At 35.8% G+C, this 26,795-nt stretch overlaps 1 pseudogene; it reads left to right on the top strand.

Moving 5' to 3' along the window:
• The first annotated feature begins 4,867 nt into the window (after window positions 1-4,867).
• On the top strand, window positions 4,868-5,162 carry LOC110137692 (small ubiquitin-related modifier 1-like; annotated as a pseudogene).
• The last annotated feature ends 21,633 nt before the right edge of the window (window positions 5,163-26,795 follow it).

The following is a 26,795-nucleotide window of genomic DNA, read 5'->3' as shown; positions in this document are numbered from 1 at the left end:
TGATTAGCCCAGCAGTAGAAAGGACACAATGGTGCTCCTGAGAAAGCTGGAACCCAAGAGTAGAACTCTGCAGGGTTACTATTTCTTTCTCCATGTGAAAGAAGTTGTGTCTCATTACAAGTAAAAAATTCAAGCTTAGAAAGTCTGATAAAAACTCCTAAAACCAATTGAAAAAGAGAGAGAGAAAGAGATAAAATTTACTGTTTTAAATCATTTTTAAACAAAATTTAACATTTAAAATATTTTCATAGAAGAAACTCCAATGGTAAATTAATGCAATACTATCTGACTTAAAAATTCAATAGAGACAGACTTGTAATAAAAATTTATTAAACACCTTGAATAAACAAGAATAATCAGGAAAGACAAAGAGGAAAAAAACATAATCCATATAAAATAACTTTGGGAAATTTTAGCTTTTTTATATTATTATAAAATAATAAAGAGAACAGTAAATTAATCTTAAAAACAGGAAAGTAAGACTTAGTATTATATAATCAGGAATAAATAAGATAGGAAAAAATATATAAAATTGATAAGTAAATCCCAAAGCTGATTTTCTGAAAAAGATGATGTTGACAAACCTCTGGCAAAATAGCAGTAAAAATTACAATGCATTAAATTTGAAAAAAGGATACTCAGAGATGGCAGAGAAGATTTAAAAACTGAGAAAAACATGTTTAATATTATGTAAATATATTTAAATTTTTCAAAGAAATGTTTTTCTAGGAAAATATAAATTAGGAAGCAGATTCAAAATGTAGAGAGCCCTTAAGAGGTCAATAGTGATAGCAGAAAAAAAAAAAAAGTCAAACCCCACAGCTACACAAAGCTAGTCCTGTATTCTTCCAGAATACACAAAAGGTGGAGTTCATTTTTATGTAGGCAGTGTAACAAAAGGAACTTGAAATGGTTCATTTACAAGGCAAAGAAGCTGGCCTTGGGTGGAAATTATTAACAAATGATTTTCTACTCAGAGCTAGCTGGTTTTGTCTTGGAAAATTACTGGCAAACTAGATTTGCCTAACAGCTTACACCTGGAGAGACCCACAAGTTAACAGGACATTTGGGAAGAGATAAACTAAAGGCCTTGTTTAGAAATGTGGACTTAGGATGGGAAGGGAGAAGAAAGAATGCCCTATGAGACTTAGGTGACTTCCAGAAAGATTGTAACCCCATAGAACTCAGCCAATGAGGAACCGGGGAGGGCTTTGTGCGCCAGGGAATAAAAATTTGCTGTGATTGTCCCAGGTGTGCCTGCCCACCAGACACCTGATCTTGCAAGACCATCATTAAAGCCTTGCTCCCCACTGCATCTGTGTCTCCAAGACCATTCTTTGAGTTTGGGCCAGTGGGCTTGATTTCCCACTGCAGTACAAGTAAAATAAAACCTAAAAAATCCCTATATATTTTCTCATAATAAATTTTAGGACTATAGATTTAAATCTACATGATAAAAATTAAGAAAATAGAAGAGAACAAATGAATAGTCATTAAATATCAAGATGAAGACTTTGTAAATGACCTAGTCAGATGAAAATATAAAGAAAGCATTTTACTGATTTTTCTCTATAGGCAAGAAAAATAATTAGCAAGATTACAAAGTAAATAATCTACCAGGAAACACTTTGCAAAGGGTTTTTAGAGAAATTACTGTTTTTTTAATATCTATGCTGGCAGATTAATCAGAAAGTTTGAATACTCAATTTAAAATGAAAAATTAGATTAAGATCTAGATGGGAAATTTACAACAGAAAAATTACAAGTAACCAGTGAAAAGATGTAGACATATTCAACCTTGCTATTACTCAAAGAAATTCAAATTAAAGATACATTAAAGTGTCATGTTTTCAAACTGGAAAAAGAGCTAATATCTTTATGGGAGAAAGCCCTAATAAAGAACTTTCTCACACACTCTTGTATGAAAAGAGTATAAATTTGTAAAATTTTTCTACAGGGAAGTTTCATAGTATGTGTGGAAAGCAAAGTATTTATCCTAGCAATAAAATTTTATGAATTTATCCTAAGAATATGACCTAAGATGGACATAAGCTTTATTTATAGGTGTGTTTTTTAATATTATTTAAAATAATGATGAAATTTGAACAAATGAAAATGTTCTTTAGTAGGAGTCTGATTAAAATGAGACACATGATACATATTTTTAGCCATTAGTAATAAAAATAAAATATCTATTCACATGAAAAGCTATGTATTTTTAAATTTTCATGTTTCCAAAACAGAAGAATACCTTTCTGTAAATAAAACATTGAAAATTTATTGACAGAAGAAAATAACCACTATTAACATTTGATATATAACCTCTGACTGTTGTGTGAATGTTACAAAGCATTGGAAGATATATTCCACAAAGACTATTGTAAGGAAAGAATTAGTTTAAAGAATTAATTTGTTTATATAAAGATATAGCCTAGATGATATATTTTGACATGTATTTATAGTTGTTTGGACAATTGCATCTAAGAAATGTTGAATCAAATCTCTGTGGCATCCTAATGGATTAAAGCCCTTGTCTCTGACCTCCCTAACCATTTTACAACTGTCTTAGGACAAAGTACTGGAGGTGTGACAGATGATACAGAATTGTAGAGTGCAGAATGTATAGAAACAAGCAGTAATAAGGGCTGTGTGAAAATGAAGAGTGTATGTCCCTTCTGAATACATTCTAATTCAGTTTTCATTCTATACACTGGGCAGGGCAAACCAAATACATCTGCAATCCCCAGCAAGGAACAGAAGTTTGTGACCATGATAAGGGAATATTTATGCTCAGTCAAAATTGGACAGTTCTATGCATTTCACAGATATTAATGCATTTCATGCAGCCACAAAATTAAAAGACACTTGCTCTGTGGAAGAATAGCTATGACAAACCTAGACAGTGTATTAAAAAGCAGAGACATCACTTTGCCGACAAAGGTTCATCTAATCAAAGCTATGGTTTTTCCAGTAGTCATGTATGGATGGGATAGTTGGATCATAACGAAGGCTGAGCACCAAAGAATTGATGCTTTCAAACTGTGGTGCTGGAGAAGACTCTCGAGAGTCCCTTGGACAGTGAGGAGATCAAAACAGTCAATCCTGAGGGAAATCAGTCCTGAATATTCACTGGAAGGACTGATGCAGAAGCTGAAGCTCCAATACTTTGGCCACCTGATGTGAAGAGTCAACTCATTGGAAAAGACCCTGATGCTGGGAAAGACTGAGAGCAAGAGAAGAGGGTGACGGAGGATGAGATGGATATGGGAATCACTGACTCAATGGACATGAGTTTGAGCAAACTCAGGGAGATAATGAGGGACAGGGAAATCTGGCTTGCTGCAATTCATGGGGTCGCAAAAAGCTGGACATGACTTAAGTGATTGAACAACAATTCATTTAACTCTTACAGTGGGCAATCTTAGATCTCTATTTTATAGATAAGAAACCTGAGATACAGGGAGATTATTAATTTGTCTAAAGTTGCCCAGTTAATAAGAGGTGAAGCAGAAACTGGAACCCAGGTGCCCCAGTATGACTCCTTTTAGCTATCACACTACCAGCAGTTAATGAGGCCTTGCTTCAAGCTCAATGCAAGATGCTGTTTAATGCAGCAGTAAATCAGTCCCTCAGCAAACATGTAATTTTTGGCACATGTCAAGCAGCATGGAATGTGTTCTTCTTATATGGAGATACAAGAGGTTATGTCTGTAGCAGGAGATGCTCATATCAACTCTGCTTCCTGGAGGTTATCATTTGTAACGACTCCTCTGACCACCTGGCCCCTCAAGCCCATGGGTGTCCTTTGGTCTCACTGGTGGCTCAGATGGTAAAGAATCTGTGTATGATTCAGGAGACCTGGGGTTTGATCCCTGGGTTGGGAAGATCCCCTGGAGAAGAAAACGGCTATCCACTTTAGTATTCTTGCCTGGAGAATTTCATGGAGTCACAATGACTGACAGGACTGAGTAACTAACACTTTCACTTTTCTCCCTTTTTCAACCAGCACACAGACACTGTCAGACATGCCTGAATTGCAGTAATAAAGACAACTTGGGCTCTAGGAAAAGGCTGGGACCAGTAGGGGGAAGTCTCTACTTAAGTATGTTTATACTACATCTTCCATGACCAGGTCCTAAACTCTTTAAGGTCATAGATAGTGGGGATCCAGCTTTTTTATTTTCTCTACATTTTTGCATCTAGTTTCTTAAAAAACAGAAGGGTGTTGATGAAAAAGTAGAGGCTCTGTGATCACCTGGGCCTGAGCTGGAATCTCTGCTTTAGTCAGGGCCGAGCTGAGGGATTGTGTGGAAGGTTTTTAACCTAGCTCTAGGCTTCCCCTTGTGTTACGTGGGAACAATGAAACAATCACAAGGCAGATAAGTATTAGGAAGAAACCTACTTTTCTTCCACCTTGAAATACACTAATGAACTTAGAATCCCATGGATGGAGGAGCCTGGTAGGCTGCAGTCCATGGGGTCACAAAGAGTCAGACAGGACTGGGCGACACCACTTTCACTTTTCACTTTCATGCATTGGAGAAGGAAATGGCAACCCACTCTGGTGTTCTTGCCTGGAGAATCCTGGGGACTAGGGAGCCTGGTGGACTGCCATCTATGGGGTGCACAGAGTCGGGCATGACTAAAGGGACTTAGCAGCAGTAGCATATATATATACATCTCAGATTAAAAGCAAACCTAATAAAAGTTTAAGAAATAAATCTTACAAGTAGAAGGCATAGGGGAAGTCCCTTTGGCCGCAGTGTTGTTCTGTCAGGTAGAGAGACGGATTTGTAAACCCCGGAGCAAAGTTCTACCTACCTAAGGCCTCTGGTGTGCAGAGACCCCGCGGTAAGCCACTGTCCCCATGTCTGACCAGGAAGCAAAATCTTCCATTGAGGACTTCCGGGATAAGGAGGAAGGAGAATATATTAAAGTCATCGAACAGGATAGCAGTGAGATTCAGTCAAAGTAAAAATGACGACACACCTCAAGAAACTCAATCATACTATCAAAGACAGGGAGTTCCCATGATTTCACTCAGGTTTCTCTTTGAAGATCAGAGAATTGCCGATAATGACACTCCAAAAGAACTGGGAATGGAGGAAGAAGATGTGATTGAAGTTTATCAGGAATAAACAGGGGGTCATTCAACAGTTTAGATACACTTTTTATTTATTTTTTCTTTCCCCTTAATCCTTTTTTATTTTTTAAAAATAGTTCTTTTGAAATGTGGTGTTTAAAACAGAATCTGAAAACTGGCACCCTATCTCTTTAAAACATTTGGTAATTTGAATTCTAGTGCCCATTATTCATTATTGTTTAATTGTGCTGATTTTTGGTGACCAAACCTCAGCCCCCTTCATATCACTCTTTCCTTTTTAAAACTGCATGTGTGCATAGAGAGGCTGCCTTTTCTAGGACTGTGTATTTGCAGGCATGTGATAAATAAATCAACTAATGTTCCTTACTTATGACTTTCCAATTGGCCATGAAGTTCTAGCATGTGATTGCTTCACTCCTGGAGATGGAAGTTTTACAGAAAACAGAATTGTGGAAAAATGACCTTTCCTTAACTTGAAGCTACTTTTAAAATCTGAGGATCTGGACCAAAAGAAGAGGAATATCCAATTGGAGTCAAAATGATAAAGGTGTTGAGAATAATGACTAACTCCAAAGATGGCTCACTGAAGAGAAACCATTTTAAGATGAAAGAAAAATCTTGTCAGAATATCCTAGAAAAGATCTAATTTCATTAGCGGTTACAGTTATTCACGCAGAAGTGTATACAACAGAACACTGCTCTTTTTGACTTTATTTGTACTTTTTGGTCTGAGATATTGGTTTTAAATGGACATTGTACCAGTGTCATTAAAATAAACAAAATATTTGTTAAAAAAAATCTTACAAGTATTCTTTATATGCCATGGAATTAAAGCCCAAGATACGTAAAAGATACATAAAAGAAAAATAGTATATTAAATTCTGTCTTCTTGCCTAAAGGGGAGGACCAGATTATGTCTTATTCTATCCCCAAGAACGAGGAAGCAGCAGTTTCCAACCTGAAACCAAATTAACAGCCTGTGGTTTCTGAGATAAATTATCCCCAAAGGGCATCAGATACCCCAGACCAGGAAACCAGGAGCACTCCTGGGTTTTAAGTGATATAAAGTCAGATCTCTGCAAATATGTGGTCATTTGTGGAAAAGAAGCATCGATAAACTCCTTTCCCAGGGGCACTTGGTCCTGGAAACATAGGGCTGTTAGGAGCCGGGGGGAAACTGAGGTACCAGCTGTTTCCAGCAGCCATATTTTAACAAGCGATTCTTACCACATAAAACTTCATATTATTTCTAAGAGCAGACATACCAGTCCTGGCTTGGCCCACATCCAATTTGGGTAATTGCGTTTTGTCATCTTTCAGGTCTCCCCGGCACTTTCAATTAGCCATAATTTATATTCTTTCCAGTTTACAATTGAAATGCCTTGTATTGCAGCTGTGGGGTTACACAGAGAAGGCAGCTAAGTTAACAAACAGCCGGTACATTATTGCTGTTTCTCAGTTCTCTTTTGCCTTACATTTCTATGGTGTGCTAAAGGTCAGGGATTATTAGTTCCATTTTATAAGAGAGACCATTCAAGCTCCAAAGTAATTTACATCCATGAGGAGTTGGAGTACAAAGTGAAAAATAAATTCCCACTTGGGTATATGCCTATACCTTATAACTGAAAAAAGGAAATAACAAATCTTTTCTAAAAGAGAATGAATCACTTCAATATATTAATAAATAGAGGTATAATGTGCTTCTTTACTCTGCTTCTTTAAAAAAAAAGTATTTATTAAGTTTCCACTTATACTGAGTATTGCTCCAGGTGTTGAAGTCCAGAGGTAAACAGTGGATGGCTTTTCTCAGATCCTTAAAATACACCAATCCCTGGTTAGCTCATTTGATATTCACAGAGCTTTATGAAGCGTACACTAATGTTACTCCTATCTTACATGTGAGGAACTGAGGCAGTGTTAATAACTTTCCAGAGGATAGCAGTTAGAATCAAAGCTTCAAACCTCAGCTATTTGATGACAATACCTGTGTTCTGCATCACTGTAATAATCTCTTCCATGCACAGAATATTCCTGGCCTTTACTATTATATATCAGAAGATGGGCAATAAACAAACAAATAAGCAAGAGAACTCTCTGAGTGATCAAATACAAGTGCTGTGAAGAGAATTAAAATAGTCTGACTAGGTAGAGTCATGACGTATTGCTTAAGCTAGGTGATAAGAAGGCTTTTCTATTTACACGGGGAGATCTGGAACAAAAAAGGAGCCAGCTAAGCAAATATGAAGGAAACAGTGTTGGAAATAGAAAGAAGAGCCAGTGCCAGGACCCTGGCATGTTTGCAGAATCAGAATCAGCCCGAAGTGGCTGGAGCACATAGATTAAATTTGGTTGGAGACAGACAGGCACAGGATTACATAGGACCTAAACAGTGTAACATGTGTAGCTTTTGTTTTACTTGCACTTTTGAAGGTTTTAAGTAGATAAATGACATATTCTATTTTAAAAGATTATTCTAAAGGGTGGATCTATTTAAGGTGTGGGCAAGAGTGGAAGAGAAACAATTCAAGGTCCAGGTAAGAGATGGCTGTTAGTTGGACTAGAGGTTAGAGGGAAAAGGGGATGGATTTAGAATATGCTTGTGTTGACTTTGCTGATGGATATTGGAGGGGAGCAAGTAAGGAAAAGAGAAGAATCAAAAAAAAAAAAAAATTATTAGTTAAACCTAAGTATTTCACCAAAGGATTTTGGTGGTTTCTTCTGAGAATTCTTAGCTGGGATAAATGATAAATGATATTTAAATTTTATTTCCTTAATTTTCATTAACCATGTCAGTAGTGAAAGTCGCTCATTCATGTCCAACTCTTTGTGACCCTATGTGCTAGAGCGAGTCAGGCTCCTCTGTCCATGGAATACTCCAGGCAAGAATACTGGAGAGGGTTGCCATTCCCTTCTCCAGGGGATCTTCCCCACCCAGGAATGGAACCCAGGTCTCCTACATTGTAGGAAGATACTTTACCATCTGAGCCACTAGATAAAATAAAATAAATTTGTATTTATTTTAAGAAATGATTTAAGGTACATATGAGCACTATTAGCTTTGTTTGAATTATTTATCAGTGAGTATAAAATGGATTTATGATTTTACAAAGTTGGATAGAAATCTGCTCATTTAAAAGATCACTACCTATTATCATCATGGAAAGTGATATTCAGAAGAGGGTCTTGTACATGTTATTTTGGTGTACAACACACAAAATTAAATACAAATAAGGCAATATTTACAGCAAATGAATAGGATATCAAATTATCGTGTTGAACTCACATCTTCTTAATGGAAGACATTTTGTCTTTTTAAATGAAAGTGTGAGAGGATCCACGGTGGGCCTTAAATTGTGTCAATTGTGTGACTTAAAAAAAAAAATGCCTAACATAATTTAAAGTGGATGTATTTTACAGAAACCTGTTTAAGGATTTTGGAAAAACTGGAAGTATTTTCCATAAGATTTCATGGGACCTGAGATAACATTAATACGTTTGATTACTAAAACAAACTATGGAGAGATCGCATGTTTTCTTTTTTTAATATACAGTGCATCCTCATAGGTTTGAGCTGATGTTTTGACAGACTGTCTGTCTACAGTCCGTTTTTCAGTACAAGTGCAGATTTTTTTTTTTAAAGAAAGCCTGATCTCAAAGGGTTTTTATTAATCTCCGGAGCCGAAGAAATTGGAGGAAGGAGACATGGGTGTACAATGGCAGAGCATTTGTAGTATTAGATATCTATAGATGATCCATGGTAAATTTCAATTTTTTGCCATTCTTTTCTGGGTTCCAAACTTATAAGAGGAGGATTTCCACCTGGATATCGCACAGGCTTACCCAGACTGGCTAAATTGCAAATGACTTAGTTCTTTCATTTCCTAGTCGGGTTGATACAATTGTCATTCACTTGGTTCTCCAAGCTCCTATGTTGAAAGCTGCTCCTAGCAGTTTAATAGCCCTACACTCAATCTTTTACTAAGTCTGATTAAGTTAACCTTTCACATGCCTCTCCAGTTTCCTCCCCCACCCCTGCCCTTTACTGTCACTACTGTATTGAGTCTCCTTCCTCCATCTCTAGGCTGGATTATTGCAGTAGTTCTCTAGTTCCTCCCTCTGGCTCTTCCCCATTCCTTTTGGCATTTCACCACTCCAGCTCAGCATCTATGCTGATACCAGTTATCTCAAAAAGAAATTTAATTACTCTTTTAAAACTCTACCTCTCTCCTCATGACCCTCAAATTAAACCTCCACCCCTTAATGTGGTAACATCCCTTTATGAAACGGCCTTACCTGATTTTACCACTACGGTCCATCTTTCAAATTTCCTGACAGAATCTTCACCATCTCCCAAGGGTCATCTCTAGTACCAAACCTCTTTCACATTCCTGAGATTTTTAGTATCTTTATTCAGCTTGTTTGAATAGTTTCTGCTGTCTTCTCACTTGAATATATTTATCTCAAACCTGGATTTTCATTTGTTTTCTATATGAAAATCTTCTCTGAGTCTCAAAAATATAAGCAAAATTTATAAGGAAAAGGGCTTCTCAGGTGGTGCTGGTGGTGTAGAACCCACTTGGATGGCAGCCCACGCCAGTACTCTTGCCTGGAGAATCCCATGGACAGAGGAGCCTGGCAGGCTGCAGTCCGTGGGGTCACACAGAGTCAGACACAACTTAAGTGACTCAGCACACATGCAAAAGGAAAAAGCCCAGGTCGGAAGCCAGCACAATCACAATGCCTCCAGATCTCCGTTTCTCGAGTTTCTTTCTTTTTTTCTCTCTCAATTCATACCTAACATTTCTCAGATTTTTGTTGGAGTAGCTGTTAGTAGCACTATGAACTCTAGTTTCTCCACATCTTTGATAACATTTTCAATTTTTTGAAGATATTTTGTTAGGGCATTATGGCTGTAATCTGATTTAGTAAGCCTGGGTTTAAACAAACACAGCTTTTTTTTCTTTGCTATTAGAGTTGAGAACAAAAGTTCAAAAGCATAAAATTCAGGCATAGAAACTGGAACTCTTTCTTTGCTGTTGCTCCATCACAGTCATTAATGCTTGGGGCTTGACCAAAGCCTCTTTTCACTCCTTAAAAGCCTCTTTGTCCCAAATTTTGTCTAGAACATCTCATTCCTAAGACACCTCTTCCATTCCCATTCCTTTTCCTTTTTTACCCTGAGGGTCATTTATAATCACAACTCCTTCACTGTTCTGTTTTGTTTTTCCCTTTCCAGGGACCAGTGTGAACCAGGAACCTCTGGAAAGAAATGAGTCCTAAATGGATGCTCACATTTCCCTCAGTGAGTATACCAGACACAACTGTCTCCCTCTGCTTGATGAAAGATAAAGATTATTTCTTAGTGGGTTTTTTTGGGGGGAGGGGTGGTTAAAATTTGGGTCTCAGAATATATGATAAATGCTAAAGATATTGCAATATTTAAATGATAGGATGGACACAGATAGATGAAAGATTGTTTTTCAGTCTAGTGGCTTAAAATATACAGAGTACAAGGTTTTAAATTTTAGTGTAATTAATTGCTACAGTTGTATAATTGCTTGTCATCTCAGTTTTTGTCCTAATATGAATATTTTTTTCCTTCTCTGCAATCTCTCACTTGAGGGAGAATAGAATCCAACAAATATACTGCAAACAATACACTAAAATTGTGTGCATATGGAATCATAGCATATATAGAAAAAATCCTTTTGAAAACTATATAATATTGTCATCATTTAATCTAGACCTTTTACTTTTCCTCATGAAGGAATAAATCTGGGAGATTAGAGACTTTCTAAAGTCTACACAAAGACCATTCTCTTAGTTACTAAGCATACTGACCCTGAGTCCAGTCCCTTTTCTATCATATACAAAAGCTTTAATACTTCTTAAAGTCCTAGCAAAAATTTTCCATGTTCCTGTATTTATTTGGTCTTCTGTAATCATCCTCTAAACCACTGGCCTTGAACTTACATAGAGTACAGAAAAGCTCATCTGAGGCAGCACAGTGGGAATGACCCAGAGCAGATCTCATCCTTTAAATCTGACTTGGGTTTGTGACTATTAGTTCTCAGGTTTTGATGGCTACTGTCATATAAAAGCTAAGCAAGAAGGGAGATGAGACCTGAGATGCTAGTAATAACCTAGAGCTGTCGATAAACCAAGTTTTGTTTCTTTTTCATTTTTGCTAAAGAATGTCACATTCCTAGAAGGGTCAGGTCCTGAAGGGGCTATTAGTGGCATCCCAGCCAAGGTCCTTCCAGACATGATGACTTTCCTCTGTGGAAGTTTGGGTTGTCTAGTACTCTTGAGTGTGCTGGCCATGATGCTGAGGGGCTAGTGCTAAAAATAGCTGTTACAAATTCCTCTCCCTTTTGGTGAAATCATCTTACTGTGTGTTTCAGAGCTTTGCAGTTGCCTAGAGGAAGCTATGAAAACTCTGCAACCATTTCAAAATATAACAGCTTTTTCAAAAAGGTAGCTTTCAGAAAATCCTGTTTACGACAGCTGAAGTTGAAAAATTCATATCACCAGGAGAGACAGATTTAAATTTTTGTAACTACTTTGCTTTTCCTAAGATAATACTCCTTATATGTTTTTAAAAATTAAAGCAAGAGCTTTGATTGCTGTGTCCCTAGTTATACTTTTCTCCAAAAAGTTGAAGTAGTATAATATGATATAGAGTAGTTGTCAACCAAAAGAATAAAAAGTATCCAAAGAAAATTAAATACAGTTCACCCTGTGGATATAGGAATACTAGGTAAGAATTAAGAGTCCAGCTTCAAGTTCTATATAAAATGATCAAGCAGGAGCAGTCACAAAGAAAGATGGGAATACCTTTTATGGTGTGAGTTAATATAAGTTGCATGGTGTGAATAATTGCATATTTAGAAGATGCCCTACAGTCCCTATGTGTTAAAAAGAAAAAAACCCAACTCCTTATTCAGCTGCTGCACCTATTAAAGTGAATATTCATAGGGGATATACTGCTTTACTTAATTACTCCAAAATGGCCTTGGGTGCTTTCCTGTTTTTCTGGGGAGGGGACCCTTATTGTAAATGGAGGCATTCTCTGTGATGCACACATTAGAATTTTAAACTGCACTTATGCCCTCTTATCCATCTCTGATATACATTGATAACATTTTTATTGACATTCAAGCCTCCTGACCTTTGTCTCTGCTAGTGGAATGTGATATCCCCCCAAAAAACCTCTGCAATGTGAAATTCTGTGCCTAGTTGAGATTTGCATCTCCATCTCATATTTTATTTGCGATTGCTTTTCACTTCACTTAGGGTAGGAAGTTGTCCTAATATGAATTCCTAACAGGTAGTTCTAAGATAAACCTTGGAATACACCACCATGCTATTTTACTCATCATGCCCAATCTCTTTCTCAGAGTTTCAAAGTGTCTAGACCCTGAAAGCAAGCAAATGGGAGAAAGTAAGGCCCCCGAAAGCACTCACAGCCATAAATGTCACCGCAAACAGGTATTCAAAGGCGTTCCCTAACTCTATTACTTGCCAGTTATTGAAGATCTCTGTAAACACTTCTTTTTACACTTTTCTCTGCCTACTGATGCTTTGGGTATTGCTGATACTTCTTAGGAGGTGAGTCTATTTTTATAAATCTTAACTGTAGGCATTATTGATGTTACTTTTCTCATTATTGTTGTTTCTCAACTCACACTATCTCTGTTGATGAGCATTTCCTTACTGAGTTACAAACATTTTATTAGGCACTAGTGGCCTTCTCATTACTAAATCTTAACTTCTTTTCTTCAGAAATCACTCTCTTACTTTGGGCCTGTGACATCGTACCATACTATTCTTTTCTTCCACTGCTACACATATCCTTGAAGGCTAGTGTTTTCTGTAGCAGGTTTTCTTCTACATTGCCAAAGCGGTTTTGTCTACTGTCAAATATTCAATTATCCCTCATGTACTAATGACCTACTCCTACCATTTTCCAAAACTCTTATTTCGAATGTCCAACTACGTTTTCAACATTTCTACCCAAGTATCTTGCTGGATTCTCTAATCAACATATCCAAAATTGAACCTATTGCCTTATCCGCAAAACACATACACACACACACAACCTTCTTTATCACCACCTTTATGTTTACTTTCAAAGAATAAAACCAACATCATGGTTATCCTCACCAAACTTCTGGCAGCTTTCCTTAACCACATTTTCCCCTGATACTTCCGTACAGAAACTCACTATTCCTTACCCACTCTATTCCTTGGGCGTTTTCCCTTCTTTTCACTTTCAATCACAAACTCAGAGGAGCCACATTCAGCTCTTATCTGAATTGCCGCAACAGCTCTGTCTTCATTGTTGCCCAGCACTACCTCCCCTCGCCTATTCTTTACAAAGAAGTCATCATAGTTTTAAAGCGTATTTTATTATAATGATTCTCAGGTAAGTCCTGAGTGTTTTTTTTTTTTTTCTTTTTTAAATCACCATTAGGCTGAAAATCACACCTGCCAGTCCTGACCCTTGACTATTTCTCCAGCCCTTCTCCTGACTCTTCTCTACCTCCCTTTGTTTCATGTTCCCATCATGGTGACAGCTTTAAAATGTGTTGAATAGGCCATATTCTCCCTGGCCTTCTCATCTTCCTCTGTTTCCCTTCCTACTCTTCTCTTTATGTAGCTGATTTAAAAGTCATTTTTCTCCAAGAAACCATTACTGTGGCTCCTTCAGTCTCTCCATGCACTCAGATGCTTTGCTCTCCTCACTTCTGATGCATTCCCATTGTATCATTTATTTATGATTATTCCTTTCTATTCCTTTATTTTGTCTCCAGTATTTAGCACAGTGCTTGCTACAGATAGGCAACTATCATCCATTGGAAGAACAGAAGAATAAATGAAAGTACAAAGTGTTTTTTTCCCATTGAGTTAACATGTATTTTTCTTCTGTCTATAATATAATGCTGCCCTACATGCTGAATATATACTCATGTATGTTTACTGTCTGCAGAAAAGTGTATAGGAAAAGAATTGAAGGTAGGGTTGGGAGAAATAGGAGATGGAGAATGGGTTCCAGTCAGATGTAGTTCTTCAAGGCTTCAAGGCAATTAAAATTGAGAAAATTTAGTAAGTAGCTTTGGATTTTTTTTTACTCATAAAAAGCTGTTTATTTTGAACTTATGATTTTTGCCTTTCAGTGTATTGGGAATACTTATTTGAGAGGAATGAAGGAATTAAAAAGGCCTCTGCACATTTCTTATGAATTCTTGCTAAAAAATAAAAATCAAAGAAATCTTTCATGTTTTCTTTTAATTTAACCTCAATAGAAAATAGCTAAGTTATAAAGGACATCTTGGGGGTTATCCAAACACAAAATTATTTCTACCTGGGTTTAGGATTAATAGAATGACATTTTATGGAGATCAAAAAATTTATGCTCCTAACTATGATGTGCTTATATAAAGATTAAAGAGAGTTTGCATTACTTGTACGCATATCTGCAAGAAAGGATTTGGAGAGTTTGGGAAATAGACAAGGGTCTAGGAATTTATTCAACAACAAATCTATCTATAGAATGAAAAGCTTAAAAGTTATCAAAATTTTTGTTTGACTTTTATTATATACGTATAATTAATACTATATATATATATATATGTATATATAATATGCATATTGAAATTTGTGTGCCCTGGTTGACATGATAAAAACATGAAATATAACAAGTTATTACATGGTCTTTGGTTCTACTAGTTTGTAATGTTATTTCCCCAGCTGACAATAAGAAGGCAGGATTTTTTTTTCTCTCAAGCAGGAATCATACACATAGAAAGGCATTTTAAGAAAGACTCTTTTGTGTGTGTTTGCCTGCCTGCACCTCTCTCTCTGTTGTTGTGTATGTGTTTATGTGTGTGTAAAGTCAGTGAGATTTTAGCTCCATCTGATTTGGAGATCCTGCACAGAACTAAGCAGAGTTAGCTTAGTTTAGGGATCAGGTGGTCTCATGGTTTTCCCACACTGTCCAGAGCTCTGCTCCTTCTCAAGTCCTATCAAATAAGCTATATTTACATGCATTTATGCATATTCAAAACTTCACATAAAGTTTTTGGAAGATGGGGAACTTATACAGCTTTTCACCATCTTGCTTCTTTGCTTTCTCTTGTTTCTCTTTAGTTTTCTCAAACCCCTAGTTTTCTCTTGTGAAGGGAAGTTCCACATCTCTTTTGTTTCTTGCTTTGAGCTAATGTATGGCCTCCCTTGCTTCTCAGGGTCTTCTCTCCTCCCTCCCCTATAAGAGGCTTATCAAGATAGTTTTCAAAATGAAAACTATTCTCTCAATAAAAGCATTTTTCTTAGCTTCTTAAAAACAGCAAAACCAGCAGAACTTTATCACATTACAATAAAATTAAAATTGTATCTTTTAAAAGAACGAATGTTATCCATTAGTTTATACTTTCTGTCATTTTTAATAATATAATAAAGTTAAACATGTGCGCTCAGTTGTGTCTGACTCTTTGTGACCCCCATGAACTGTAGCCCACCAGTCTCCTCTGTCCATGGAATTTTCCAGGCAAGGATACTGGAATGGGTTGCTATTTCCCATTCCAGGGGATCAAACCTGATTCTTTTGTGTCTCCCGCATTGGCAAGCAGATTCTTTACCATTGTGCCACCTGGGGAGTTCCAATCTGTGTAAAGCTGTCTGTAAATTCCCTCTGTAAATAATAAAGTTATGCTGATTTTTAATAATAATATTTTGTGGGGAAAAACAAAGTGCTAATTGTCTTTCAGTGGTAATGGAAATAATATAATTAACCAATCTAAAATTTCAAAATCTAAAATAAAGTGGTTAATTTTGCATTTAAGAGTAGGGAACTATACTTTGCTATACAGTCATTAGCATTGGTTTTTTTAAAGAATGTAAGTTAGTTAATAAATGAACATTGGATGGCTGATCAAATGTGTGTGTGACTAGCATGCATATTGTGTGAAAATTGCAATTTCTTAAGACTAATTATGCTGAATAATACTTCATTGACTACTTAAGTATCTATTTATACCTAAATATCTAAATAGTTTGCCTTTTATTACTTTTAAATTGAATACTACTTTACCTTCTTAGAGTAGTAATTCAGAATTATTGTCACTATACTGCCTAAATTAGATAAGCTTAAGATGAAAACAATCTACTGAATTCAAGCTTCAGAACAACTAAAGAAGAAAATCCAATACTTCCTCATATAAATATAATACAGTAGGTTATGGAAACAAATTATGGGCAGAAAATTTAGTTCTAATATTTGAATTGAGCAAGTATTGATCACAAGATTTGAGTTTATTTCAATTCTACCTTATTTGAAAAAAGACTACTCATTTATATAGGGCCTTTTCATTTTTAATGTTTTCCTCCATTTTTACTACTGTCTTTTCAATAGTAAAAGGTACAATTAAAGGAAAAAGTCTGACAAAATCAAAATGTTATGTTACAGTTTGGCAGCTTAAAATGTTAGCTATGGACCTTTGAAACTGTGTCCTAGCTGTTAATAGAATATTTTATATGAGAGGGATGGTAAATTACCATTTCAGTCAATAAATTTCCATGGAGGTTGTATCATTGCCCAAGTGTTGGTAAGTTCAGCTACTGCCCTTTAGGTCTTAACAAGCTATTCAGGTCTGCAAGACAATGCTGTTTTTTAGGACTTCCTAGCATGAAGCAAATGATATAAAATTACTACCATTAGATTGAATAAAAAGGTGAAGCTATTACTCCCAATCATAAAAATAATCTTGGAACAATTTGGAGTAAGTTAAACCCTCACATTATTGCTCCTATGTGCTTTGAGTCCCAGTATGAGACTTGTGTTGGCAGAAATCAAAGAATCTCACTCTGTGAGTCACTTAAAATAGTCAGGAAGGATGGCAGATGCTGTAAAAATGATCAGAAGTACATCCCTAAAACAACTGATGAGACTATTTGCATTATTCAATAAATATTTAATGACAAGCTCTTGACCCATATTACTTAATGTGCTTTTTCCAATTTCACAGGCGCCATTTTTTCTTTATGGAATTGTAAGATGTATATCAAAGAACCAAAGATTATAGGTCATCTACTCATAGACTTTTTTTCTGGATTCCAGTCATTCTGTTTTTTATGGTCCAGTGATGAAAATACTGACTTTTTTGAAATTTAAGGATGAGAGCAAAAAAATACATAAATGAGAGCAATATCAGAATCACTTCAAATTGTAATGATTCTTACCTACATACAAAACAGTTGCATACAACTTAGATCCTATGTGTTAAAATATATGTTTTATATTTTCTACTCACAAATTAATCCATTTTTTTAATTGGAAGACCGAAGTTACAGAGAAATATTAATGTAAAAGAAAATTCCCTTTAAAATAAATGCATTCTGTATGGAAAGGAATACACAGAATTTTTTCTTTCTCCCTCATAGCTCATAGTGATTTTGGCCTTTGGCAGGCCAAGGTCTTTTTCTCAAAACTTCTTTATACAGTTTCAGGACCTTCTAATAATTTGAGTTTTATAATAAGTTGTTGATTACAAGTTAACCTTTCTATAACTTAGATACAAGGAAAGTAATAGTTATATCCTCTTTATTTTTCATTGGTTGCTCTGGTCTCTTTCATTAAAAACCGCCCACTGATTGGTTTTAAAAAAATTAAGTGTATCTCCTATCCAGTTTAAAACCTGAACTAATCATACTATTAAACCATCCTTCAGATAAACTTTCAGGTAACTTCTCCACTTATCCTAGTAGGGGGTGGGCTTTGCATTTGTGAGGAGTAGGCCCCTGACCTCATGCCAGTCATGAGCTGCGCATTGGCTGGTATCTGCTGACTGGGAGGTAAATTCTATGTCTTTTGTCTTTATATGCACTTGTCACGCCCATTAACCTTTGTTCTACTCTCAGATCTAGAAACAGTCCTAGAGGGAGTCTTTGAGGAGCCTGATCTACCTAAAGATTTGTTAACCAGAGATCTGCCTGTGGCGAACACTGATCTTAGTCAGAGTGGTCTCCTCTGATTGCTCCGTGCACTACCTTAAGAGATTCTAGCAAGCCTTTCACTTGTTTTTACTTCTGTATTAAAGGAAACAAAGTGTTCCTCTGGAGAAATAAGACACAATTGTTTTTCTCTGCTGGATGGTTCAGTACCACCAACTTTACTTTAATATGTGTGCTGCCAGATTATTGATCCTAGGCTCCTCAGAGTTTCAAGTGAAGTGTCCTAACGACTGTGCTTCCTTCTAACATAAATGCCTCTTTCAAAAAAATCAGCAAGAAGAAGAAATTCAGGATAGCATTTATAGTTATGTCCATAATGTCTGCTTCTAATCCATTCCTCTTCTAAATCCCCTAGGTTCAGGGAAAAAAAAAAAAAAACAAAACTGGTTTCCCTGTTTGCATTTTCTACCTGGACTTATACAGTTTAACCCACATATCCTACCTCTTGATAAGCTAAGTGAAGTGAAAGTCACTCAGTTGTGTCCGACTCTTTATGACTCCATGGACTATACATTTCCAGGCCAGAATACTGGAGTGGGTAGCCTTTCCCTTCTCCAGGGGATCTTCCTAACCCAGGAATTGAACCCAGGTCTCCCATACTGTAGGCAGATTCTTTATCAGCTGAGCCAAGAGAGAGAGGTAAAGAAATTTGACAGTTTGTCCTCATGACAATATCCTAGCTCTCAAGTTTATCCACTTGCTTCCAAATAATGTTTTTAGATGCCAGAAACTGAAACTTTTTCTTTGATTTCTTCTGTAAAACCCTAATCTTCTCCAGGCAGGACAGAACTGAGCAAAGAGGATGTCAGACAAAGAAAAGTTTCAAATGTTAAATAGAAAAGCACTTAAATAACCTAAGACCATCACACTTATTACAGATATTTTTTTCTATTTATGCTTCTAAAACTAGAGCATGAATTAAAAAATGTATTAAAATTCAAAGGAGAATAGCCTCTATGGAATATGTTCCAGAGTCAGAAAATATATAGAGATCCTGATAAAGTCTAAAGCATAAAAAATTAAACACATTTCTATGGTAAAAATAATGGTCAAAAATTAACAGCATATTGGTGAAAATGTTCTTAATGTAGCTATAAAATTATTGATACCCAGAATTCTCAAAAACTCTTATGTATAAATAAGAAGAATAAAGGTATTCTATTCATAAATAACTATTTGTAAAAGTAGAAATGCAAATGGCCAGAAAACATTAAAAAAAATGTTCAGGATTCTTCTAGTTTCTAGTTCTGCATATAAGAAGCTTGGAAGCTTCCAGTCTATCTGAACAATAGGTAAAAAACTGAACAGACTGAAAAATCAACAGCTTTTCTTGGATCCATGGAAGATCCAGGGCACACTGCAACCCCCAAATTTGAGAGACAGACAAATCCGGGGAATCACAGTTTACCAGAGCTGAGACACTGTGGAAAACAGAGCCAGGTAGGAAAACCTGAGCTGTAACTGGCAAATTGCTGAAGGCTCAGTGAGGACCACTCAGAGAACCAGAAGTTCCCAGTAAACTCACTTTAAGTGGAACCACAACAATTCTGAGTGAGATTTACTTTCAGGAGCCCAGCCTAATTTCCTGAAAATACTGGACAAAAATCCACTCATGTTTCCAGCAGATGCAGTGTAAAAAGGACTATTTTGAAACATACCAGCACACTCTTAGTCTTAACAAGACCTGCACTCAGAGGAAATGAGATAACTAGCACCTAACCTGCTGGGGTCTTATCAGAATCAAATTAACCTGAAGTAGAGGTAATCCCTTCACAGATCACTGCCTTGTTGTGGTGAAGGGGCTTGCATAACTCAATGAAGCTATGAGCCATGTCATGTAGAGACACCTGAGAAGGATGGATCATAGCAGAGAGTTCTGACCAAACATGATCCACTGGAGGAGGAAATGGCAAACCACCCTTGTATACTTGCCGTGAGAACCTCATGAAGTGTATAAAAGGAGAAAAAGATACAACACTGAAAAAGGAGTCCCCCCAGGTCAGAAGGTGTCCAATACACTACTGGGGAAGAACAGAGGACTACTAGTAGCCCCAGAAAGAATGATGTGGCTGGGCCAAAGCAGAAATGATACCCAGCTGTGGATGTGTCGGGTGATGGAAGTAGAGTTTGATGCTGTAGAGAACAGTGTTGCATAGGAACCTGGAATATTAGGTCCATGAATCAAGGTAAAATGGACATGGTCAAGCAGGCGATGTTAGGAATAAACATCAGCATCTTAGCAATCAGTGAATTCAAACGGATAAGAATGGGTGAATTTAATTCAGATCGCCATTATATCTACCACTGTGGGCAAGAATCCCATAGAAGAAATGTAGTAACCCTCATAGTCAACAAGAGAGTCTGAAATGCAGTACTTGGATGCAGCCTCAAGAATGACAGAATGATCATGGTTCATTTCCAAGGTAAGCCATTCAACATCACAGTAATTCAAATCTATGTCTCTACCACTAATGCCAAAGAAGCTGAAGTTGATCAGTTCTATGAAGACCTAGAACTAACACCAGAAAAGATGCTCTATTCATCATTGGAGATTGGAATGCCAAAGTAGGAAGTCAGGAGATACCTGGAGTAACAGACAAGTTTGGTCTTGGAGAACAAAATGAAGCAGGGCAAAGGCTAACTGAATTCTGCCAAGTGAATGCACTGGTCATAGCAAACACCCTCTTTCAACAACACAAGAGATGACTTTACACATGGATGTCACCAAATGGTCAATACTAAAATCAAATTGATTACATTCTTTGTAGCTAAAGATGAAGAAGCTGTATAGAGTCAGCAAAAACAAGACCTAGAGCTGACTGCAGCTCAGATCATCAGCTTCTCATAGCAAAATTCAGGTTTAAGCTAATGAAAGCAGGGACAACCACTAGACCAGCCAGGTACAACTTAAATCAAATCCCCTATGAATATGCAGGGGAGAATCGATAGATTCAAGGGATTAGATCTGATACACAGTGTGCCTGAAGAACTATGGACAGAGGTCCACAATATTGTACAGGAGACAGTGAATAAAAACATCCCCAAGAGAAAGAAAAGCAAGAAGGCAAAGTTGTTATCTGAGGCTTTACATATAGCTGAAGAAAAAAGAGAAGCCGCAAGCAAGGAAGAAAGGGAAAGGTATATTCAACTAAGCGCAGAGTTCCAAAGAATAGTAAGGAGAGACAAGAAGGCCTTCTTCAATGAACAGTGCATAAAACTAGAGGAAAACAACAGAAGGGGGAAGACTAGAGATCTTTTCAGGAAAATTGGAAATATCAAAGGAACATTTTGCCCAATTATGGACACAATAAAGGACAGAAAAAGTAGAGACCTAGTAGATGCTGAAGAGATCAAGAAGACAGGGAAAGATTACATGGAAGAACTGTACAAAAAAAGATATTAATGAACCAGATAACTATGATGGTGTGGTCAGTCACCCAGAGTCAGACATTCAGGAGTGTGAAGTCAAGTGGGCCTTAGGACAGAGGAGCCTGGTGGGCTATAGTCCATGGGGGTCACAAAGAATCATACTTGACTGAGCACACATGTGTGCATGCACATGTGCGTGCACACACACACACATATACAAAGGTAATACCCAACTCCAGATAGCTCTAGTGTCCTGTTCCACCTAAGCCTGGGAGGGAAGAAAAAGCCTGAGAAACACTTGCTAAGTTCACAGTCCAGAGGCACAGGCTCACTATAAGACTGAGAACTAATCATCAGACTACAGAATATTTCCCCTCTTCCTACACCTCACCACTACATTACAAAAGGCCTGTTCACAGTTCATTTTACTCAGTATATCATGTCTGTCTATGACAGAAGAATTGCAAAGCATATCAAAAGAAAAAAAAAAAACTTTGAAGAGGCAGGTCACACATCAGAACCAGACTTAGCAGTGATGTTGGAATAATCAGATCATAATTTAAAATACCTATGTCTAAAATGCTAAGGGCACTAATGGATAAAGTAGACAACATGCAAGAATAAATGGCAAATTAAAACAAAGAGATGGAAATCCTAAGAAATATCCAAAAAAGAAATGCTAGCAATAAAAACACTTTAACAGAAATGAAAATACTTTAAATGAGTTTATTAGTAGACCAGCCAAAGCAAACAGATCTCTGAACTATAAGATATACCAATCAAAACCTCCAAAAATTGAAAAACAGAATATCCAAAGACTGTGGAATAACTGCAAAAAGTGTAACACATACATAATGAGAATAAAAAGGAAAGAGAAGAAAAAGTAAGAGAAGAATAGTTGAAACAGTAATGACTGAAAATTTCCCCAAATTAATGTCAATAGATCCAGGATGGTGAAATACCAACCAGGATAAATGTCTAAAATGCTACACCTAAGCTTATCATTTCCAAACTACAGAAAATCAAAGATAAAGAAAAAATAGGAAAACTCAGAGATTAAAAATATCTTACTGATAGAGACATAAATATAAGAATTTCAGTCAATTTTCCCTAAGAAAGTACACAAGCAAGAAGAGCATGGAGTGAAATATTTAAAGTATTGACAGGAAAAAAAAACTCTACCAATCTATAATTTAAATCTACTAAAATTATCCCTCAAAAGTGAAGGAGAAATAAAGACTTTCTCAGCGTCCCCTCTCACCCAAAAAAGTGAGGAAATTTGTCTGTATTTGCAAGAAATATCAAAGCTATTTCTGTAGAGGAAAGGAAAATAATATAGGTCAAAAACTCAGATCTACATGAAGTAAGAAAGAGCATCAAAGAAAGAATAAGTAAAGATAAAATTAAAACTTTTATTTTTCTCATTCTAATTGACCAGATAGCAGTTTGTTAAGAATAATTATAATAATAATGTGTTTCAGTTTCTACATACACATACTTTAATGCATGCCTACATATAAGTGAAATAAATTACAGCAATGATAAAAGGGACTGGAGGAAGGAGTTAGGATTATTTTGTTATTAGAAGGAACTCACACTACCTGTGAGAGGTATAATGTTATTTGAAAGAAGACTCGGATTAGCTATAAATGTATATTGCAAATCTGAGGTAATAATTTAAAAAGTAAAAAAATATACAACTGATATGATAAGAGGGGAAAAATGGAGTTTTATAAATGTTCAATTAAAATCACAAAACGTAGAAAAAAGGAGAAGACAAAATTAGGAAAAAAGAACAAAGACAACAAATGGTAAAACATGTGGTAGATATTAATCTAACTATATCAATAATCACTTTGAATGTCAATGACCTAAATGTGTCTATTAAAAGATTAAAATTTTAAGAATGGATTTTAAAAACCCAAATACAGTATGTCTGCAAGAAACTAATCATAAACACATATTTAAAGTAGATATATGTAGAAAAGGATACTATGCTAATACTAATCCAGAAAAGTAGAGTCAGATATAGCAATTTTGGACAGAGCAGACAGTAGCAGGAATAGAGGAGGGCACTGCCTAAAGATAAAGGGGTCCATTTTTAAAGAAGATATTACAATACTTAACATGTATGTATCTGACCAAAAATGGATCAAACTATGTGAGGCAAATTAATAGAATTATAAAGATAAACAGATGAATCCACAATTATATGTGGAGTTTTCAACACCCATTGATCAGAAGTGGACAGGTCCTAAAGGGAGTGAGTCAGGAAGGCTATCACTGAACTCACCAACACCATTCATAAACTGGCTGTAATTTATATCTATAACTACTTCATTCAACATCATCAAAATATATACTCTGCTCAACCTCACATGGAATATCCATCAGGATGGACCATGATCAAGATCCAGAAATGCCAAGCAATCCTGAGGAAAAATAACAAAGCTGGAGGCATAAACCTCCCAGACTTCAGAAAATACTACAAAGCTACATTAATCAAAAGAGTGTGGTATTGGCACGAAAATAGATATATGGATCAATGAAACAGATAGAGAGCCTCAACATAAACCCACACACCTATGGACAATTAATCTTTGGTAAATAAGGCAGGAATACACCATGGAGAAAAGATACACTTTCAGTAAGTAGTGCTGGGAAAGCTGGACAGGCTTATGTAAATCAAAGAAATTAGAATACTTTCTCATGCCATATACAAAAATAAACTTAAAATAGTTTAAAGACCAAAATATAAGACATGACACCATAAAACTCCTAAAAGAGAACATAAACAAAATATTCTCAGACATAAATTGTAACAATATTATCTTTAGTCAGTCTCCCAAGGCAAAAGAAATTAAAGCAAAAATAAGTGACACCTTATTAAGCTTAAAAGATTTTGTGAAGGAAACCATGAAAAAATGAACCTACAGACTGGGAGAAAATATTTATGAATGATGTAACTGACAAAGAGTAACTTCCAAAATATGCAAGCAACTTATGCAACTCAATGCCTAAAAAAAAAAAACAAAACAATCAAAAAATGGGCAGAGACTTAAGTAAACATTTCTCCAAAGGCAGACAGCCAAAAAGAACATGAAGTGATGATCATCATGACTAATTATTAGAGAAATGCAAATAAAAATAAGAATGCAGCATCACCTCACACCAGTCAGATGGCCTTCACCAAAAAGTCTGCAAACAATAAATCCTGGAGAGGGTGTGAAGAAAAGGGAAACCTCCAACATGTTAGTGAGAGTGTAAATTGGTGTAACCACTATGGAGGTCCTTTTAAAAACTAAAAATAGAGCTATTATACAATCCAGCAATCCCACTCTTGGATATAGATCCAGAAAACATAAAAAATATAACTCAAAAAGATAGAAGAACACCATTAGTCATTGCAACACTATTTACAATAGCCAAAACATGGAAGCTACCCAAATAGCCATCAACAGACAATTGGTTTACAAATATGTGGTATGTAAACAGACACACAGATGCACACACGAGGGAATATCACTCAGCTACAAAAAAATGAAATATTGCCATTTGGACCTAGAGAATATCATACTAAGTGAAGTAAGGCAGAGAAAGATAAATATATGATATTACTTATATATGGAATCTAAAAAATAATGCAAATGAATTCGTTTACAAAAAAGAAACAGACTCATGGACATTAAAAAAAAACTTATGGTTAGCAAAGGGGAAAGTGGGGGAGGGGTAAATAGGAGTATAGGATTAACAGATAAACTCTATTATATATAAAACAGATAATCAACAAGGATTTACTGTACCAACACAGGAAATGATGTTCAATATCCTGTAATAGCTATAATGTAAACTAGTCTGAAATATATATATATATATATATATACACATATTATATATCTGATTCACTTTGCTATTTACTTGAAACTATAAGGATATTGTAAGTTAACTACACATCAATTAAAAATAAAAAATAAATTCATCTCTTTTGGAAGATAGAAGCAGAGGCAACACTCCTAAACTCTGTAAGAGCATGGGTACATGCTCAGTCACCAGTCATGTCCAGTTCTTTGCGACCCTGTGGACTGTAGCCTGCCAGGTCCCTCTGTCCATGGGATTCTCCAGTCAAGAACACTGTAGTGCTTGCCATGCCCTCCTTCAGCAGATCTTCCTGACCTGGGGATTGAACCCTCAACTATTGTGTCTCCTGCATTGCAGGCAGACTCTTTATCTACCTAGGAAGCCCTTTATAAGGTCACTGTTATCCTAATACCCAAACCAGAGAAAGACATTACCAAAGCACTATAGATAAGTAACACTCATGAGCACAGATGTAAGAATTAACAAAACATTAGGAAATCAAGTTCAACAGGTAAAAAAGAATTATACACCATAACAAAATGAAATTTATTCTAAGTATGCAAGGTTTATTTAACTCTCAGACATTAATGTAATCTATCACATCAACAGGCTTAAAAAGAAAAATCTCATGATTATATCAATAGATGCAAAAAGCCATTGACAAAGTCCAAGACTCACTCATGTTAAAAATTCTGTTAATTTGGAATATACGGGAACTTCAACTAGATTAAAAATATCTACAAAAAGCCTACAGTCAACTTTTTACATACAGGTCCTTGCCACTAAGATTAAGTACAAAACTAAGAATCTTCCCTTTCACTATCTCCTTTCAATATTTTAATGCCAGTTTAGCTAATGCAATAAGAAAAGGAAATAAAGGTGTGTACAAACTTGGAAGGAAAAAATAAAACTGCTTTTGTTTATAGATGATGTAATTGTCTATGTAGAAATTTGAAAGAATCAACAAAAAGTCTACAGTAAGAGATTATAGAAAGGTTGGAGAATACAAAGTTAATATACAAAATTCAATCACTTTCCTATATAAAGCAATGAACAAGTAGAATTTGAACTTAAAGACACAATACCTATTAGTACTATTAATTTTATTTTTTGAATCAGTATGAATTATACAAAACCAAGCACCTAAACAATTTCTTAAAATGATGATTATGATTAAAGTAATTTAAATAAACCCAAACCCTTACAGTGGTTAATTCATTTCACTCTGATAAAATTACTAGTATAACAAATTCTTTTTTTCCTTTTTTAAGAAAAAAAGTATACTGAATCAAAAGTTTGAGTGAAGCATTTTGATTCTACACAGTTTTCAAGGTTAGACCTCAAGGAACATCTTAGCATGGTCTCTCTGGATCATTCCTTTTGAGTAGTATGAACTTTGATTAACATGAGTATACCAAGAAAAAGAACTACATTAAAAGTTAAGACTAAAAAG

The sequence above is a fragment of the Odocoileus virginianus genome, chromosome 19 (genome assembly GCF_023699985.2).
Source record: "Odocoileus virginianus isolate 20LAN1187 ecotype Illinois chromosome 19, Ovbor_1.2, whole genome shotgun sequence".
In the NCBI taxonomy this organism is placed as follows: Eukaryota; Metazoa; Chordata; class Mammalia; order Artiodactyla; family Cervidae; genus Odocoileus; species Odocoileus virginianus.
Note: the sequence above shows the minus strand (reverse complement) of the source record. Positions and strands in the feature narration are given on the sequence as shown.